Raw genomic sequence first — 21,281 nt, forward strand, 5'->3', positions numbered from 1 at the left:
TCTGTAGGAGTTATGACTATACCTTTGATGACCATAAGCTGAAGTTGTTCCCATCCACCCTTAAGGATGCAACCTTGCGCTGGTTCATGGTTCTACCTAGGGATAACATCACTTCCTGGGCTCAAATACAATAATCCTTTAACAGTAAGTACATGGACTATTGTAGTTACAATGACACAAAAGAGAAAATATTTAGAATGACTCTTGGACCTAATGAATCCCTGGAAGACTATGAGGAAATATTCCAGCTCAGTTATAGGAGGGCTAGATGCTCCCTTTGATCCCGAATCACTCAAGTTGGTCCTTCTCAGAGGAATCAGGGAGGACATACTGGAAACCCTCAACATGCTATCTAGGGGAGACATCTAAGAGATACCCTATGAATACATTAAGACAGTATTCAAAAACCATTATAGGGCTACTTGCAAAAAGGGTAGGGCTAGTCAAGCTTCGGTTAATTCCTCTCCCTCCACAACATCCATCAAGAATGAAATTGGGAACATGTTGGAGGACTATAAAACTAAAATGTTGCATACATTTTCTCTTCAAATGGACACCATGCAGATTAAGAGGAGACAAGAGGAAGAAGAGAGGGCCTTAGCTATCTTTTTCCCTAAATCCACTAGAAGGCACCCCAAAAATGAATTTCCATTAAATTTTATAGAGGTATGCTCAGTTTGTGAGGAAAACCATGCCACAGATAAGTGTCCTTCTTTTCGTGGATTGAAATTTGTATTCCAAGGGGTAAAAGCTGGGGCTGAAAAAATCTGTTTCATCAATCAAAGGAGGCCTCAAGGCCCTCGACCATACCAGTAGGGCATGCAAGGTGCATCCTACTCTTATTACCATCCCAACCAGAATGCACCCCTACCACCTTGGTACTCTTCCACTCATCCATCATGGTCGACACTGTCTCCTTGGCCTTATGCACCTTAGTATTCTCCCCAGCTTATCAATCAAAAATTTCAGCCATATGCTTCTACACATCCTCAATGTAATAACCCATCACAATGGTGGAGGCCTCAATTGAACCAACCTTCTGGTTTACTGCCTCCACCTCCATCTCAATGACAACTCATTCATCCTCCTTCACCCAAGCAATATTTGATGCCTTCTTAGCCCAATTCGAACTTGAAAAATAAGTAAGCACAACAGGTCTATAGTGGAGGGACATCTTACCATACCTATGTTGTGGAGATTCAAGAAATCAACCTCGTGTCTAGAAGAGTTCTCCCAGATAACCAACCTCCATCTCCACCTGAGGAGCATGAAGAGGAAAAAGAAGAGAGTAACCCTCAACTAACTCCACAACCTTTCTAAAGAGATTGATCCATCGTAACCAATACAACCCAGAAGAGACTAAACTTATGGGAGAATTGAAGAACTAGTGTGTTAAAATTCCACTCCTCTAAGCTATCAAGGATATTCCCATCTACAATAAGATTATAAAATAGAAATTCTTCAAACATCCTACGAGGAGAAATAAAGACACCCCTACCATCAATGTTATTGGTAAATTATCCAATCTAATGCTAGGAAGAGTGATTTGCGAAAAATATGTAGATCCTAGAAGTCCTGTGGTAGATGTGCACATTTATGGTGTCGTTGTCCTTCACACCTTGATTGATCTTGGGGCTGCCATCAATTTTATGAATAAAGAAACCATGCTCAACCTAAACCTCAAAGGATCCTTGACAAAGACCACCAGAGTGATGCAACTTGCAGATAGGTCCACAATGGCTCCCGAGGGAGTTGTTGAGGATGTAATGGTCTCTATTGACTCCTCGGAGTATCCTACTGGCTTCCTAGTTCTCCAGCCCAAGACCAAATTCATTGGCTATTCTATCATCCTTGGAAGACCATTTCTAGCCACTGCTGATGCTTATATAAGTTGCAAAGTTGGGTACATGACCATTAAGAATGGGTATTTTTTCAAATAGTTGGTATTGTACCTTCTTGTTGAGCCATCCATTGAGCATGACTTACCCCTATGGTTGGAAGAGGAGGAGGAAGATGAGGTGTATCATACAACATCCCATCCAATATGTACCCTCAATATTTTTATAGGAGGGGAGAAACCTAATGAAGGTGACCTCATTTACCAAATCCTCCAGAACCAACCCCCCAACACCATGCCTCTTGATGAGCTTGTGAATGAATCTAAGGGAAATCCGCGGAATAAGTTATGACTAGGGGAACCAAATCTTGCACATGTGAAAATGGTATAATTTGTTCCTTCTAGAACCTTAAAGATTAACCCCTCTCTCTCAGCAAACCATGAAGAGAAGTTGTGCAAAATGCTGAGGGAGCACTTAGATGCCTTTACTTGGAGCTATAAAGAAATGAAAGGGGTGCATCCTTCGGTGTGTACTCATCACATCTACATCAAGGAGGGATGCAAACCATTGTGCCAACCTTAGAGGAGAATGAACCCAACCGTCAATGACATATTAAAGGAAGAGATGAAAAAGTTGTTGGGTGCAGGGTTCATATACCCCATCTCAAATAGTCATTGGGTATCCCCTGTAGTTTTGGTCCCAAAAAAGGATGGAAAGTGGAGGATCTGTGTGGATTATAGAGAGATGAAGAAAGCCACTAAGAAAGACCATTTCCCTCTACCTTTCATTGATCAAGTTTTAGATGGTATTGTAGGGAAGAAGTTCTTCTCTTTCATGGGTGGATTCATTGGTTACCATCAGATCCAGATCAGCTGAGAGGACCAACACAAAACTACATTCACTTATCCTTAAGGTACCATTCACTAGTACAAAATGAGAAATTAGTGACTAGGTGACTAAAAAAGTTAGTCACCACAACTTTTCCAAGTGAAAAACTACCAGTAATGAGTAATATTAAGTGACCCAACTAAAAAAAACTAACATAAATGAATAATTTATTCTCACGTTAAAATATATGACTAAAAACTAAACAATACAACCAAAAATGACTAACGTGAATGGCTAATTTAGTCTAGGAGCAAAAATAAGACTACCTAACAAGTACTACAATAATACACATTACAACATAAAAGGTCATTGGTGAGGGTCATGCCTATGATGGATCTTTAAGGTTCATCACCAATGTTGCATATGGTGACGGTCCTTAAAAAAACATTGTTGTAAGTGCATATAGTGATAGTCCTTTAAGGTTTGTCACCAAATCCATTTTCAATGACACTTTTGGTGAGGGTTGTTAAAGGCCCATAAAAAATTGTCTCTTTGGTGACACTTCTAGTCAGGATATTTTATTGACCCTCACCAATGGTTTCCTTGGTTACTTTTGGTGACGATAAAAACATGTTCATTATCATTTTTCATCCCAATGAGTTTTTGATGATGTTATGTGACTGTTGATATATTTTTTGTCCAAAGATAACAATTTAAGACCATATTTATTGAGTCTTTTTATTATGTCTCTGAGGCCATAGTTGTTAGATTCAATCAATTCATTAAGAAATAATTAGTGTGTATCATTTCCCTCAAGCAATGGGAATAAAATTTTCCTATGAGTCAATACATGATTCATCTCTGTTAGGTTGATTATCTAGTAAATTCCCTATAGTAATTGGATTTTTCATTACTTTTCCCCTAATATTTTAAATTATTGTCACAATACTTCAATTAACTTACATTCATGTGCAATACATGTAAAGAATTTACATTATTAACAACATCATCATCACAATACACAATTTGCATGAAACAACCCTTCAACCTTCTACTTTTATTAAACAATGTAAAACTTCTTTACATGAGGGTCCAATACAAAGGCTTAACCCTTAATACAACAAATAAGCCAACAAAAATTTTACTTGCCTAGAAACATATCCCACTCAGCTTAACTGACCCAATGAGTCATCTCTACCCTACTCGTGGCTCCCTTTAGTTCCTTCTCAACTCACTTGGTTTTTCTGCCAAGTGCAAACTCACCTGAGCTCCCTTGCTCTTGGTTTTTCTACCTCGACTCATCTTTTCCTCTTAATGCTTGGCTACTCCTCTTCACCTTACGACTTTCCCAATTGTCCCTTGACTTGTATATTTGATGTGTTGTTCTTCTCCCCATCCATCGTGTGTGTCCTTTATATATATGCGACTTCACCCCTTTTGGTTAGCTTATGCCTTGTGACCCTTCCATTCAATTGGGTCATCTTGTCTCTACGAGTGTTTCTTCCACAAAACTACTTTGTTTTGTGGGGACTTCCAATGTTCAAATCATTCCATGTTCATCCACCCTTGTCAGTCCAACCACACCAAATTCACCTTGCATTAGATCCATTGGCACTCTGGTCAACTCGTTTGGACTAATTGTTGGGGGTGTGCTCCTTAGTCGTGCCACGCCTTTGTGGTGCCTGTGCCACCTGCAAGTTCATGTGTACGCTTGCCCACCTTGGTTTTTTTTCGCTTAGGAAAGTTGGGATGGTTGGTCATGTCACACCCTTCGTGGAACCCATTCACCAAGCCCTCCTTGTGCAAAACCAATGCGCCCAAGTGGAAACTCCAAATCTTGCTTTTTTTCTATCGTCTTGGTTTCATTGAAGCCTTGGCCCACTGCTCAACCCTCTACCAACTCCTCCATAACATTGGATTATTTGTGATATAAACATAAAAAATGGTGCAATGAGGATGTCACCTTGCCTCGATTAAAGGCATGCCCAACTTAGGCCCTAACAACAACCCTCAACGAAATTAAACATTACTCAATGATGAATTTTTTTCAGCATTTTATCATTAAATCAAACTTTTTCTATAATAATAAACCTCTCACTTTTACTTTTAAATACATCCCTTTATTTAAATTTACATTAACATTAATCTACTATTAAACATTTATAAAAGTAAAATTCATCTAAATTCCCACATGAATTTATATATCTATATTATTATTTTTTACCAAATAATTTACATTAAATAAATAAAAATATTCGAAATGTGTCTCATTATTAATGAAAGAATCTAGATAAATAAATCAAATAAATACAAATCAAATATCAAAACTTCATTGAACCAAAATCTCCCACCATGAGATAATTTTTTACTCCCCAAAACTGTCAAATCATTTCCAATTTCCAAAGCTCGTAGATCGGTTTTAAACCGATGTCATATTATCAATAGTGTTTTTCAATCCAAAATTCAATTTTTTATTCTCTTCTCATAAAAATTACATTTGAAATCTAGATATCCACATTGTCATGGAAATTTCATGGTGGAACTACTAATGAATTTAATGGGCAATGTTTTTTACAAATAAATTCATACACTGGAATGCCACAAAAGAATTGGAGGTAATTCCAAACATGAGAAATATCCAAAAAGCTATGGCGGTGAAGATTGCCAAAGCATGTCAATCAACTAGTAGGGGCAATGCGAGATTGTCCCATTCCTTGGCATTCATGATAGTGCATATAAATATTCTTAATCAATCATTATTAAATATTCTAGCATTTAGAGAGGCACAGGGTTTTATTGGCAAACAAGACCTTGTGCTTTTAAATATTTATACAATTTTTTTATTGTTCAATGTGAACTGTTGAAGGTGGAAATAGAGGCCCCCATGTGGGTGGATTTAGCTCTAGAGGGATCATCTACTGTTTAAATTTTGGTACTCACTGTTCAGGGAGGATAGCTGGTTCCACTCTATGCATCTGTAAGACCCTACTCTCTTTAACCTTTAATCTCTACAATATAAACATTTTAAATGTCGAGGAAATTGGAATGGATGTAGATTGTATTGCATAATTTTATTATGCGTTGGCTTGAGACATTATACTGGCATAATTATGATGATTTAAATTTCTCTCCGGTTTCATCAACAATCCTTCCATGACCTCGTATCGGCCTCTCCACTTTTTTTTAAAGTGAATGGAAGGGTCCCAAATTCATTTCATGTTTCTAAAAGCCTTATGAATTCGATCTCAAAATCAACGAGTCATCCTTATGAAAACCACTACTGGTCAAGGAGGAAACTGACACAAATTCAATTGAACTTAAAAAGATTATTTATTTGTGAGATCCTTTCAAATGGTACAGATAGTAAAATGAAAGAAGTAGTTAGGCATAAAAAATCAAGCATGGTCATGAATGACTTCAGTCTTTCTGGTAACATGAAATTCAAAGAGCTTCTAGGGATAGAAGATATGATGACCATGTCATGTCTTGACAATTCGATAATAGTTGATACGGTTAATGGCTATTCAGTAATTTCTATTGCAGATGGGAATTCAACATCAATTTTTTTCTTATGGATTTGTCGATCCCCCCCTTGTTGAAATGTATCCCTAGAGATGCTCAGGTGCTTCTCCTCATCGATGGTGTCAGGATTATTGTGAATGCAGCAGGGAAGCCAACTGTGGGTATTCTGCTTTTCAAATACTATCTAGATTCAATTGGGCAAAGTGGTTCGTAGGTAGTTGTGGCTAAACATGGGAGGTTGGATCTTTACCATAAGGTGACCAGCTTCCGACTTTAGTTTATTTCTCTCACAACTACAGGGCATTCTATTATTGCAGATGAGAACGTGGTGAGCTTTGTAATTGTAGCCATTGAATTAAAGGGACTTTTTTTTATGTTTACTTTTTAGAAAACAGTATGTTGGAACAAGAATACAGTTAACATAAGGAATAACAAAATTGGGGTTAGGTCTGTCATAACTCTACCATATTGAATTTACACTGGATTTACCATTTTTAGTCCCATTGACCTGCTTTTGTGGACCTTTGATGGATATGAATAAAATTATCTTAACCTATCTCATCTGCTTCTCGAGAGGAATCATTTCTTAAACATGTTTATGAAATCAGGTTGACTATACCTGAAAACACACATGATTGGATGTAGTTCAGTAATTCACTCGAGAAAGCATCCTTTGCAACGTATCCATTGTTATGTTTTGGATTGATGACTCCAAAATAGTGTAGTTTTCTTTCATAATTCCTCAGAACATGGTACTAATTGAAGCTTTTATCAGGTAAGTTGCTTGCAACAAGTATCTATAGAAGAACAATTAAAGGAACTCTTGAGGAAAAAGAGCTATAATGAGCAGTCTATGTGACAGAGGAGTGCATAAATAGGGGGGAAGAGGAGCACGCCAAGGAAAGGATTTATTTTGTCCATGCACAGGATGGTTTGATGTGGCTATTTGATCTGCAGTTTGAGAAAGCAGTAGACCATTTCTTACAATTAGAAGTGATGCAACCATCAGAGATTTTTCCATTTATAATGCCCGATCCAAATCGCTAGTCACCTTTTGTATGTGTGATTTATCTTATGATTTTTCCTCCATGAAAAAGTTTCCTTATTATTGCAGAAGGTTTCTTAGTTTTGGTTAGGTTTCTCCATGTTTATGAATATTTCAGTTTTAACTTTCAATAACATTTTAGAGTGGGAAAATTCTCTAGGATAATCTGATTTTGAGAAGTGGTTGTTGATACAATGATACGACACGGTTCTTGTCAAACAAATAAATTCACGTTTTCCCCTTTACTCTTCCTACCATATCAGAGTTGTTCTTTGGTAGTGTTATCTCGTGGTTTATGCTAAATTTGTTACAATTGGGTGATTTACAGTGTGTGAGACCATGTTTCCAAATTCTTCAAGTAGAAGTATCTTACTGGAGTTGGCGATTCAAAATATTATCAGGTCCCTTTCTTTTTCTTCTTGTCTCAACACAATATTGTTGATATATCCCGAAGCACTCAAGGCTAGTTGGCAATGGACTTACTTTTCAAGTGCGACAAGAATTTTGATTAACCCAAATAAATTTTAACTACATTCCCAACCTGTTGCCAAGCCTGGAAAATTCCCTTGCTAAAAAATACTTCCCTTTCCCTCATTCTTCCTTTAAGTTGGGCTTCAATTATCTGGATTCTTCCTCAAGCCCCTAGGGTATTGTTTTGCAAACTAGTTATCGCTACACTAGAAAATTGAATCTTGAATAATGTTTTGGGCAAATAAACTACTATCGTGAGGGGATAAAGTCATTCTTATCAAGGAGTTCCTCGAAAGCATTTCAGTGTATTGGTTTTCCATAGCATATGTTGTAAAATGCATCTTAACAAATATTGGAAAATCATCTTTCCAATTCATTTGCTCAGGGAAAAAATGTATAGAAAGAATTCTTTTGGTTAAATGGAAAAAAATATCTCTTCCAAAATCCCTAGGAAGCCGAGGATTCAAAAACATATACACCTTCAGAAAATCCCTTATGGCTCCAAGTATATGGCATCGTGTGCACAACACCTCCCTATGGGGAAAGGACATTTAAAGCCAAATATATTCCCTCCATTTCTTTCTCAAACTGGTTCTTCCAGCCAAGAAAATCCACAAAAGGCTCCAACACATGGAAAGCCTCAGTTCTTTCCTTCCCACTCATTAGAAACTAGATAGTTTGGACCATTAGTAATGGCCAACAAGTAAAGTTGGGCCTAGAGTCTAGATCCATGGCTTGTCTTAGGTGAAGATTACACTCTGTCACATAACCTCATAGATCACCTTCACCAATCTAGTATCTACATGTTGGCAAATGCAAAGGCACAATCCTCCTACGAATGGGGTTTGGTAAGATGGAAAAAAATTGATGATATAGGTCTCCCGAGACAAGAAGTGATTGAATGGGATGAGAGAGGATATAGAGGATGAATTTGGTAAAAAAAATCCAAGCAACGAGGCTTTTATTGCAAAACTGGGATATGAAGCCTACACAGAACTATATTTCTCTGAAGCAAAAAGGTGGTGGTGGGACTCGCTCTAGAACTCCATGCCCCCCGTGAAATGAAAACTCACATCCTCGCTCAAAATATCCAAAAAGCTTCTCACCTGGGAAAATATCAACAAGAGGGGTTGGTAGGTCGCTAGTTCATGTCCCTTATTAAAATATTCATGTGAAAGTGCCTCACACCTCTTGATTTCTTGTTCCTATAAAATGCAAGTAATCTCAATAATCCTAGTCCAGTTGGAAATTTAGAGGTCCTTGTCCCACACAGGTTTGGAAGAATGATTCAAAACATGGTTTCATTATAAAGCTACATATTCATTCAAATGTCTTCCATGTATCCTCATAAGAAACCTGGGGTGGGCTCAGAAAAAAAAAACATATTTATTTCTCAAGACATCTCCATTGAGGTCAGTTTAGGAGTGGTTTAAAGGTTATGTCTGGAATATAAAGTCGACCCAAAATCCCAGAAGCGTTGCATGACTATTAGGTTGCCCCTCACCTTGGGACACCCTTGGGGTTTCTTTAATGGCACATCACAAGGATACTTACTCTAGTGTAAAGTTGGTGTGGCTCTATTCCTCACACAATTTTCTAGTGTTCAGGTTCACTATGCCCATAGGTATGGCATAAACAACCAAGCTAAATTTCTTGCCCTTCGCACTCTCTTGGAAATAGCTCCTCACAAAAATGTCAAATCTCTAGAAATAATGGGGGACCCAAAACTTGTGATCGACTAGGAAAACAAGGAGATCTCTATTGAAAACATCTATCTACAACCTATCCTACAAGACATTAGGGCTTCTCTCTCCACCTTCGACTGGTTATCCTTCACTCACATTATTAGAGAATTAAATACTATGATAAACAATCTCTCCAAAGAAGCACTCAAGCTGCCTAATAGGATATTTGTCATCACAAAAGTTTAAATATATCAATGCTATTGATAAAGACTTAGAAAAATGTGAAGCATTGGTATATTAATTTGTTAGCAATAGTCCCTGTTGCTTTTGGCATAGAATTTCTAGTAGCATGGGAATATATTCCTAATGTCTGTGCCTACCAAACACAATAATATGAGTTTCTGATTTTCTTTCCCCCAAAGCTAAGCATTTTTCTGACACAATTTATTTTTTATATGCAATATTGTGTTGTTTATACAACTCCAGGTATCTCAGGGCTTCCCAAAACAAGGATCTGGCTCCTTTAATGAAGGAGGGCGTTGATACACTTTTGATGTACCTTTACAGAGTTCTTGGACTTACAGATGAAATGGAGCAACTTGCATCCTCTAAAAACAGTTGTGTTGTGGTATGTAACTTTCATTGTAATGTATTATGCTTCTTTAATACATAATATTTTTTCAGGTTAAACTGTGTATTCATTTGCATGTTGTCAACAGAGGCCAATGTATGTCATCTTGCATTCTAGTTTCATAGTCCAGCTTAGTGACTAGAGGCCTTAAGATCATGTGTCCTATGCATACCTTGGAAAGAAGTGGGTTCTAGAATTTAGAAACCATGCATGCTGCAAAGGCATGGAGACTATTATAAGAAGGCTGCAAGAAGGATGACTATGTGGCTTGAATGGATAGTGCATGAGGAACTAGAAGCTTTACTAGAAAAGTCTAGGAATTTACGAACACTTGCATTCTTGTATGCAAGTAAAGGATTACAACAACGAGCATTGGATATATGGTGAATAACAACACAGAGAAATTTGACAATACCTTTGCAAGGGTCTTCTATTATGTGGAAAAGAGGGAAGGAGTCAAGTGGTCTGACACATTATTAGCTAGTAGCTGCTGTAGAGGCAGCAAGACTTCTAGAAGAATCATCTAATCACAAGCTTGTCTTGGAACATTTGACTTGGGTTTTCATATAATCTCAGTCACCTTTATTATAATTTTTATTTATTATACAATAAGAAATGAAATTTTAATTGTTGTTCCTTATATTTTTAAGTGTAAATCATAGAAATGGACCAAGATCTGGTTGTTAACATTTTAACATCATCCAAAAGATCTAGTCCTCTTCCACCAGGTACTTCATTGGATTCAAGTTTGTATTTTATAATGTCTTGAATTATTGACAACATATAAATGAGTAGTCACATCCCATGTAAATAGACACATGGCTGAATTATCATGTTATGCTTATCACCAACTCTACCAATTGAGAAATTTCCATTTTCATTATAGAATCGGGAGAAGAACAATGTACGAGTCATCATGCCCCCCATATAAAGAAATGTCCATGTCATGATGCTTCTATGTCTGATTTCTTTTTGATATTCAGGAGAAAAGGGGAAGATTCTCTTACTCTCATGGAATCCTTCGAATTCATCACCCATGCCTTCATCTGCAAATGCAAATGGCGTTGGTTCATCGAATTATCTAAACACCTTAGACGACATTGTTTCACTAGGATCCAAAAGTCTGGGGCTTAATTTATCTAATTTATTAAGCAATGGGTGAAGTGGTTAAACCAAATCACGTGAGCCCATATTCCAAGACACTTGGGGCATGATTTGAAGCTGAGTTTAACTATTTTCTTACCACCCCAATTTCTTGGAAAGGTACTCCCCTTTAGGACACTTGGATGAATATGGACAGTTGCAAATATTTATGGCATACAATGCATATCTCTACTATTGGTTTTATGTGGAAATATAAATGTAAGGCTACTTTTCTTGAGGAACCATCCCCTCTTAAGTTCAAGGGCATTGAGGCTTTTCAAACAAGAATTGGCTCTTCCTGTTAAGGGAAAATTCATTGTTTTCCATAAAGATTTTGAATCCCTTCCTATTAGGGCACATACACCTATGCTAGCACTTCGGGGTTAATTAGGAAAATATTAGTGATATTCATGTTTACATTTTGATAATTTCTTGATGAAAAGAGAACATAAATAATTTAATAAAAAGCCAACATAGTTCACAAGTAATTATCATGCTAAGGAAAATCAACTATAATCTTCATCCATCTTGATTTTCCAACATGGTATTAGAGCTATGGTTAATAGAAGGAGACTTGAAAATCATTGATGTTGGCATAAAATAAAAATACCCTTTACAACAGTTCCTCCATCAATGGCAGAAAGGAGTAGTGGCATACCAGATCCTGGCTAGCATTCAATTTCAAAATATTTCAACAGAAATGAGAATTATGAAGTATAGCAATGTGAAGTTTCTACAGTCATACAAGCAAATACAATCCAAATTACTGTGGAGGCAAGTGAAGTAATACCAATGATATAGGACAAAAACCCAATTAAGTCTCTTCAGAAGTTACGATGTACATGATCCGAGCTCCTACAAATATGTGAATGCAATCGACCAACAGTAGAATGATACAATCTGATTAGTAGCAATGATAACAGTGATATTGAATTACAGTGGCATGGTTTTATATGGAAGGTAGGTAACCCTATCTCTACAATAATATGTGTTGTCTATTCCAAAGGCAATGCATGACTATGACATAAACTACTCTAATGATGTGTGTCATTCTTTGACATCAATTCAAGTTCTTTCTAAGATATAGTCCATGAGAAAGTTGATCTTGAAAGCTAAGGGATAGTACTCAAGGAGGACTTGTTCCTTCAACTGAATCATTCAATCAAGGCATTCTCTCTCATGCGTAGACTGAAATAGGAGGCCAATAATACTTCAGAAAGTCGCAACCCTAGTAACCTGAACGAAGAAGAGAAGAAGACGTTATCTGAGGTCTATCTCATGATTGTTTTGGGTATGATCTGGGCAGATTAAGGTAGCGAAGGAGAGGAAGTTTTCTAGAAGGATAGGCCGAGTGTTTGTGCGTAAATTTTGTGCATGAGAACAGGGTCAATCTCTTTCTAATCAGGCCGAGAAATTGTGTTGCATAGGTGGAAGGAAGTCTGTGTTTTGGGAGGCCGAGCAGCGTGGTAAGCTGTCAAGGCCAAGCCACATTCACTTTAGAGGTGAAGACCAGGTAAAGGAGGTGGTACCTAAAAGCTGCCATAATTACAATAAAATTAAAAAATGAGATCAAACAAAATAACTAAGATAAATCTAAAGAATAAGAATAAGTATGCATGATATAAAGATGTGATGAAAAAAGAAACAACTTAACGACATTGTGATGAGGACAAGTTGTATAACTGAAACAAGTTCGTTCATAATTAGAACAACAAGCAGCAATATCATGATTAATAACCAATGAAGGAAATGTTTACCCCTTAGATGTCAATCATAATAATGAAGAGGGGGATGATATATAATTACTCCCTGTAGTTTTCATTAGATAAATTTAATTGCAAAGTTTAAAGGTAGAAAATACTTTGGTGTGCATGTAAAAACTAGAAATATGTAATGTGATTATGATTTTATACTATTATAATTATAGATATTTCTCCATTTACGTTTTTTTTTTTTTTTCCTTTTTGGAGTAATACCTCTCACCAGTAGTGTGAAAGTTATTTATCTTAATTTCTGTAGCAGTTTCTGATTTACTCTCATGTTTCGATCAAATGAGTCTCCATTTTCCATCGACATATTTCTTAACCATGATACGTAAGAATAAGCAGCCATATGCCCTAATCGTGCCACCTCCAGTTTGACAAAGACGCCAAGCCACCAACAATTATGTCGTTAATATTTGTTATCTCTAATTGAGCAACGAAAAGAAAACAAGCCCGCTTTTAGAATGGAACTCGATTGACCACACAACCTACATCAGTGGCCTCTGCTACCAGCTATGACGAAAACCAGCCGCATCTCTCTAATTTTTGCATACTTCCACATTCCTAGCTTTCTTGGGATCCCCGATGTAGAAATACCCGGACAAATTTGACAGCTAACTCTCAGTTTCTTGAACTTTTGTGATTCGATGATGATGATGGTGGTGATGGTTAACGTCCCCTGAGACCAAATTGGTTTATCGGACCTATAATTTTCTTAGTTTATAATTATGTGGCTCCTCGTCTTTCTTGGTGAGATTGGTGCTCTAGCTTTTTTTTTTTTCTCTAAGGTCTTCCAACTTCCTTTATCTTGCATCTCTTTCATCTCTTCTGGTTCTTGGGACATTGCTGTTTTAGCTTCGCGATCTATTGTGTTCGTCCTTTTGAGGATAGTAGGAGAAGAAGTTTGGTCTAGGAGATCTGCTTTGTTGTTAAATGAAGATTTATTTTGTGCGGTATTCAAATCTTCATAATTGTTGATCTGTTGGGCGGGACTTTCTCCCCGCTTGTGTTGAGAGTTGTTTCTTTCTTGCCCGATTTCTGGTGATTCAGAGTTTTCTCTAGAGTAGTCTTCTTTGATGACAGTGTAGTGTTCTTTTTCTGCTCCTTCCCACCATGTAGATCTGTGGTGGTTTTTTCTAGCAGAATTTTTCTGGGAGGCTTTTGGGCAATTTTTGGCTAAATGGCCTATCTCAAAGCAGGATCGACATCTGAAGAGGACACTTTCATAATCGAGTTTCTGGTTCCACACATAGTCTTTACTTGTTAGGTTTATTTCAGCTGGGAATCCGACGCTGATGTCCATTTCCACACAGATGCGTGCATAAGTGGTTCTGGCATATTCGTCTGTTTCTGGGCACCTGCAGTAAAATTTCCCAATTGCATTTCCAATGGCTTTTAGCGAGGAGAGATTCCAGAGATGCAAGGGTAGGCTTGGCAATCTCACCCAAACTGGTGCTGAGGTTATGATTGCTGTAGAGGGATCAAATGATGGGTTCCATGGCTTCATGAATAGCCCTGATTTTTCCTAAAACCAAGGGCCAGAATCTAGAATACATTGTCTGCTTTCAGGATTTTCAAAATCTACTATAAAGAAACCCCTAGCACAGGGATAGATATTAATTTCATCAGAAATAATAGGCTTCCATATCTCCGAGATCCAATTGTGAAGAGCTGTCAGTCGTGGCCAAAAACCATTGAACCGGCAGATTAGGGCACTTTCGGAAAACTTCAAAGCCTACGCTTGGACCACCTGGATAGTGGGAGTTGAGGCTTCACTGACGATATGGGCAGGAGCTTGCCCTCCAGAAGCGGATGAGCCAACAGCTATTTTCGCGAAGCTAGAAGCCATATTTTACTTGCCCAGTTGCAGAAAAATAAGACAAAGGATAAAATTAGATCTAGATCTAGCCACAGAAAATTATCTTTTTGGAGTATCTTAGAATTTGATTGTGAGAAAAATATTAATCTATAATTCTATATTTTTGGAATATCTCAGAATTTGATTGTGACAAAGATATGAATTGAGACAATCAAATTTTGAAATATTCTGTAAATTTGCTATCCACATAAAGATGCCCATCTTAGTTTTGTTAAGAAAGCAATTTCTAATTTCTAAAGAGATAAATAATTGTTTAATCTTTTCAGAGGGTCCAATTCAGAAATATTCCCTAAATTGGCAATCGATATAAAGATACCCCTGTTAGTTTGGTTAAGAAGGAAATCTCGAGTTTGAAAAGTTTCAAGTATGTGAACTACCTGCAACCACTGGAACTAGAGTGCTAGTGCTTCAAGCACCGACTATTACGTACATTGAATAACCTGAAACTGAAGAAGACGTCCATAAAAAATTGACTATAAGGGTTTTTAAAATGATTTCGCATGGATTATAAGACACGTAAATTCCATATTTTATTCAAATGTATAATCTTTTCATTGATTTCATTTTTTTTTTACATGGAATAATAATTTTTCTTTCAATTTATTTTTTAATTCAAACTAAATTAAATTTTCATTTTTATAGTTTATAAATTTCGATGTATTGTATTTTAATCTCAGATTAATTTTTCCATCAATTTGATATTTTTATATAAAACAATTATCATTCTTTTTTAATATTTTTCTTAGTGTCGTTTCCATATCAATTTATTTTAATATGTATTATTTCCTTGTTAGTGATTTGATTCGACTACAAGGTTTTAAAATGTGTCTATGGGATTTCCCATTGTTTGATTTTCCTAGTCCCTGATGAGTTTTGTTATTAGGTGGCATCTATTTTAGTATTACGGTAAGTCTGGAGTATTTACCTATTGTATATGTTCTTGAAGATTTAACTCATGTCATCCATTACTTGTATCATTTTAGATGGGTAAAAGGTTAAATTTCCTTCCTTTTCTATGTACGTTATTCGAGATTTGACGTCTGTCTCTAGTCGTTTACAGCCTGTTACATGGCTGAAAGGTCAAATTAACTTGATTTTATATTGTCCCAAGTCAATACCTAAGATGTTTTGTCTTGTCATGAGATTTGAGGATAAATTTGGCGAGTATTTATTTATCTTTTCTTTGTTTAATTTTCAAATTAACTTGATTGTATATGGTCCCAAATCAATACTTCAGATATATTGTCTTGTCATGAGATTTGAGCATAAATTTGGCGAGCATTTATTTATATTTTCTTTATTTATTTTTCAATTACTAATAAATAGAAAACACTCTAATATTTTATGTTTATAAAAAATTTCGAAAAGGATGGTAGAAAATAAGAACTCCGAGATTTGCATTACACCAAGGAGCTTCACAATATCAGGATCAGGCTATAACATATCAATAATGTTTTCACAATGCTCACACTTGAAGATAACTATAAATTTATCCATGGCGGACTGATAATTGTGTTAGGAAAAATATGTGTTCTTTATGTAATTCTGGACATTTAATCTATGTTCTATAAATTATAATTACAATAAATTTGATAAAATAAGCTAAAATTTATACTACAAAGGTTAAATTTATTTTAGATTTCAGATTTGTTAATTATTGATTTAAGAATAAATAAATAAGTTTAAAATACAGAACAAATATAACCACACACCATTCCTAATGAACAAGGATTTGCTCTAAAAAACCCTTATAGGTGAAAATTTAGCTAAAATGTGAGGCTACTCTATTTTTCTTTCTATATTATAATCAATGTGCATGTACAAATGAGATGACATTGTCTATAGAATTACCTAAGACTTGTTTCCTATTAAACAAACTATAAAATATTAACCATATCTTCCCACTGTATATTGCTTTACTCCACCATAGAATAAACTGCAATATCATAGAATGGAACACCATTTCTATTGGCCATGTATGTAACGTATCCCAGTAACTAACTAGGGGTTATCTTTGACTCCCTCAATTCTCAACTCGAGTTACAATCTTGTACATTCTAGATTCTTATTCAAAGCTTTTATGAGGTTGATCTCACATGCATGAGCAAGAGGGGCTAATGTGGCATGCACTCATCCCATGGTGGTTAACAATTATTCATGGGATAATGTGATATACACTCATATCATGATGGCCAAACATGGAAAGTTAAATTGTAGAAGGCATAAATTTTTATATGAACTTAGATTGATATGTCTCCAACACTTAAAAATGTTTCAAACCTCATTTCCCTAAACTAGGACCCAATAGTAAAGGTGACCCTATGAGGTGATTCGTTGAATTAACCCACTCTAAAAGAACTGAGATAGATGAAAAATAATACAATGATCTAATCCAAAAGTTTATAACCTAAATAATGAAGCCTAAATCCTAAACATTGAGACTCACATGGGAATCCCACACATGTTGGCCAATGTTATGCTATATAAAACACTAATCTATGATGATAGAGTACAACAATTAGTATGCTATATAAAACACTAAACTTTTCCGATAGAGTAATCAAATTGAAGGGTTTTTTTTTTACCTATATAATAAAAATAATAGAATGACCTTTTCTTATTTGCTTATGTCAAATAGTTATTTTTTCATTTTGAGAGAAACGTTGGTACATCCGTGCTAGAGGTCAATTTTTTTTAACATTGTGTATTTATTAGTTTGATTATAAAACACATAATTTTGTTGTTAGATAATGAAATATCAAGTGTGTGGCTACTATTGATTTAATTCATTCAGTACATGCTACTATTGATTTAATTCATTCAGTACATTCATATTCTAATCTCAATGTAACTATTTTTGGGCCTTCCAAGTGTTAGAATGTCGATGGGAGAGCTTCATGTTTCTTACTAGTAAGAATATTATATTTTTTTCCAAAATGCATTGTTTGTATAGTAATATTGCTTGAAATGTGAGAAACCTCCAAAATCCCTATTTGAAAGTGGCTTCAAACTTGTTTTACTATTTATGAGATCCTTCCCATGTAATTCATCATGTTGAAAATTATCATCCCTACTTGCGAATTTTTCTAATATTTCAATGTGATTTTTAAAATCTTTAAAATTATATAAATACATAATTGCATCCAATTATTTGCTAATTTGAAAATAGAAACGAATAATTAAATACGTTTATGCTACATGAGGCTTTTCTTAAATGGTTAAGCGTGAATTTTAAAATCTTTAAAATTATATAAAGAGCACCGAATAGCTAGCTAGTTTAGCAATACAAATAAATAATTATATATGTAAATTTTCTAAAATAATATAAAATGTATATATTTATAATATTATTTGTATTAAAACAAAAAATTCACTGTAAAATAAATCACAAAAATTATATTAATATTAAAAAAAAAACTACACAATACTTTTAAATAGACAATAATAATAAATAAAGAAATAAAAATAAAAATAAAAATAAAAATATTTTCTTTTATGTTATAAACTAGCACAACCACATTAATTAATGTAGTTGCTGTAGGTGTTAATATATATTGACTCAATCACATCAATAAATGTGGTTGAAAAACACCATAAATATTAATGATATAAATTTAATATTATAAAAACATTAATATGCATTTTAATAATAATAATAATAATAATCATAATATCAATATTAATTTTTTATTAATTAATGATATGAATTATATAAATAAAAATTAAGATATATTAATATAATAAAATAATTTAATTAATATATTATATTAATCATATTAATTATTCTTAATTAATTATTTATTAATAAAATTTGTGTCACAATGTGATGTTGGACCATGGTTAACCATAATTATAAACCCAAGGGATTTATATTAAACCGAAGGATCAATATTATAAACCGTATGAATAATATTATACCCTTGGAATATGAACCCTTACAATAATAAACTCAAGAGATTGATATTATAAACCCAAGGAATTAATATTAAAAATCTAAGGGATTATAAACACAAGGGAATAATAAATCCATGGGATTAATATTAAAAACACATCGTGTTATACCCAAGGTAATAATATTAAACCCAAGGGATTAATATTATAAACCCTAGGTATATAAACCCCAATATAAATATTATAGGGCTCAAAATAATCATGGTTTACCATGGTTTACATGGTTCATTTTCATATCGAGACAATGTTTGTCATGTAACTGATGTTGGACGATGGTTGACCATGGTTGACTTTCATATGGGTACATTTTTTTCATAATCCTCTTGGACCATGGTTGATTTTCTTATTGAGAAAATGTGTGACAATGTGACGCTGGAGCATGGTTGACCATGAATATAAAGTCAAGGGATTTCTATTAAACCCAGGGATCAATATTTTAAGCCCTATGAAGAATACTATACCCTAGATATATGAATCCCTAGATTAACAAACCCAAGGAATTGATATTATAAACCCAAGGGAATAATAAACCCAAGGGATTAATATTATAAACCCAATTTATATAAACCCTATCATAAATATTATAAACCCTAAAATAAGCATGGTGGATGATGGTTTACCATGGTTGATTTTCATATTGAGACAATGTTTGTCAGAATGGGACATTGGACCATGGTAAACAATTGTTGACGACGGTTAATTTTCATATTGAGATAATCTTTTCCATAATGTGACATTAGACCACGGTTGACCATTGTTGACCATCATTATAAACCCAGGGGATTTATATTAAACCCTATAAATAATAGTAAACCCTAGGAATATGAACCCTTAAATTAATAAACCCAAGGGATTGATATTATTAACCCAAAGAAATAATAAACCGAAAGGAATAATTATGAAACCCCAAAGTATTATAAACCCAGGGAATAATATTAAACCCAAGGGATTAATATTATAAAACCAAGGTATATAAACCCTAAGATAGATATATAAACCCAAAAATAAACATTGTTTACCATGGGTCATTATGATATTGAGGTAATCTTTGTCACAATGCCACATTGGACCATTGTTGACTATAGTTGATTTTAATTTTGAGACAATCTTTTTCACAATGCGATGTTTGACCATGGTTGATTTTCATTTTGAGATTATATTTGTGATAATGAGACATTGGACCATGGTTGAGCATGACTGACCATGGTTTATTTTCATGTTGAGACAATCTTTGTCACAATGTGACATTGGACCATGTTCGATATGCGTTGTTAGGTGTATATAAACCACATTAATAAATGTGGTTGATATACGTCAATAGGTGTATACGAACCACATGCACAACGACATTATTAAATATACTTTATATACACTAATAGGCATAAATGGATATGGATTTAATATTAAGATTGATATTGATATTAATAAATATAAAACTATAATAGTGATACAATAATAATAATTAATATTATTATTTTTATTGACCATGATCGAATATGATTAACCACCGTTGACAATCATTGATTTCCATGTTGAACCCCTAGATTAATAAACCCAGAGGATTAATACTAAAACCCAAAGGGATTATAAACCCAGGGGAATAATATTAAGTCCAAAGGATTTATATTAAATTGATCCATAAATGTCATGGATATTCTTCTTGACAATTCATCACAACATATATGATATTATTATATTAAAAATATGAGATTCTACACTATTATAGTTTTATTAAACATTAAGATCTATAGATTTAAATATAATTAGTGCATTCATGTGAATGGAAAATTATGCCAAAAAAGTAAATAACAACAAAATAAACTCACCCACACACATAATACAAGATATGCTCTCTCGGAAACCCTTTAGAGGGAAAACCCAGGTGGAAGATGAGGTCACTTCACTCTCTTTCTCTGTCTGGATATATGGTTGTAGGTACAAAGCTACATACCTCTCCTGGCTATATTTTCTTAGCTATGGAACAAAATGATCTCGGAAGAATAGAATGTCTCTTCCTCCTAGCGACCAGGTTATAACACAACACGATAGCCTACTAGTGGTTAATTTTGACTATATCAACTCTTTTTTATAGTTACAATATAAAATCTTGTAGATTATTTTACATCATATCACATGGATAGCCCATTTTCCATGAGTATTGGGGGCTGACGCGACATCCTCCCGAACTATAGGTGTGAAAACAAGAAGGTCAACTTCTCAGTGGCATAAATGTTTCATACAGACTTTGATTGGCACACTTCTTGCACTGATTGAAAGATATTTGGGTGTAGAATAGCTTAAAATGATGCAACCCCAAGCCAAAAAAAAATTACCCCCAAAAAAATGTCACTTGATGCCTCAAAACGCTCCCAGAAGGTTTCAAACCCTGTTTTGCCAAAATGGGTCCCACAGGTAAAAACGGTCCCATGAGATGATTCCTCCACGTTTTCCACTCTGAATGCATCGAGATGGTGAAAAACAACATAATTATCCAATATAGATCACCTCCTCATTTTGAGAGGCTT

The 21,281-nt window shown here is 34.7% G+C and overlaps 2 pseudogenes; both read left to right on the top strand.

The window, feature by feature from the left end:
- Window positions 1-6,067: 6,067 nt before the first annotated feature.
- Window positions 6,068-7,235, top strand: LOC149248501 (vacuolar sorting protein 3-like; annotated as a pseudogene).
- Window positions 7,236-7,338: 103 nt separating this feature from the next.
- Window positions 7,339-11,182, top strand: LOC149248502 (vacuolar sorting protein 3-like; annotated as a pseudogene).
- The last annotated feature ends 10,099 nt before the right edge of the window (window positions 11,183-21,281 follow it).

Source organism: Pinus tabuliformis, chromosome 7, assembly GCF_031772625.1.
Source record: "Pinus tabuliformis cultivar Carrire ecotype Pingquan chromosome 7, CPIR1, whole genome shotgun sequence".
NCBI classification, from domain to species: domain Eukaryota; kingdom Viridiplantae; phylum Streptophyta; class Pinopsida; order Pinales; family Pinaceae; genus Pinus; species Pinus tabuliformis.